The sequence below is a fragment of the Manis javanica genome, chromosome 9 (genome assembly GCF_040802235.1).
Source record: "Manis javanica isolate MJ-LG chromosome 9, MJ_LKY, whole genome shotgun sequence".
Lineage (NCBI taxonomy): Eukaryota > Metazoa > Chordata > Mammalia > Pholidota > Manidae > Manis > Manis javanica.
In genome coordinates this window covers 94,131,860-94,132,718 of record NC_133164.1, presented here as the reverse complement: position 1 = coordinate 94,132,718, position 859 = coordinate 94,131,860, and positions in this window count along the sequence as shown.

Genomic DNA, 859 nt, shown 5'->3' with positions numbered 1-859 from the left:
CGGAAGGGACTGGGAGAAGATCAGTGCGCCAGCGGGGCCAGACAGGACCAAGAGAGGCTTGTGCAAGGCCGCAGCAGCACGACCAAACAGCCCCGGCACGGATGGAGTGCACTGGCAGCAGTGAAACCAGAGGAGCCCAGTAGAGGCCCATGCAGGAGAGCCCCGCACACACCTGCAGTGGAACCAGACAGAGCAGATGCACTCCCAGCAGCCAACCAGAATCCCAGCCCAATAAACAGCCGCCCGGGCCCGCCCCAAAGGCCACTGCTGCCACACAGCTCCCCGGCAGGGGTGCTGCTAGCATGGAGGAACACACCTGGCATGCCTGCCACTCCCCACAGGGGTCCGTGCTGCTCTGACAGAGACTCCACCCACAGCAGCTTAGGGGACTAACCCAGTGGCTGCTCCAGGAGTGCAGGTAACCATCACAGGCAGCGGAGAAGGGCAAGGCATCCAGCAAGCAGGAAAGGACTTTATTCTCCCAGCTTACACACCCGCAACCTGCCTACACCCACCGATATCACCATGAAAAGGCAAAAAAATTTAGTCCAGTCCAAGATAGTTCAAACAACACCTGAGAAAGGATCTGCAGAGGCAGACCTAACCAGTCTCCCTGAAAAAGAATTCAAAATAAAAATCATAAACATGCTGACAGAGCTGCAGAAAGATAAGCAAGAGCTAAGGGATGAAGTCCGGAGGGATACTACAGACATCTGGAGGGAGATTACAGACATCCAGAGGGAGATTACAGAAGTGAAACAAACTCTGGAAGGATTTATAAGCAGAATGGATAAGATGCAAGAGGCCATTGATGGAATAGAAACCAGAGAACAGGAACGCATAGAAACTGATGCAGAGA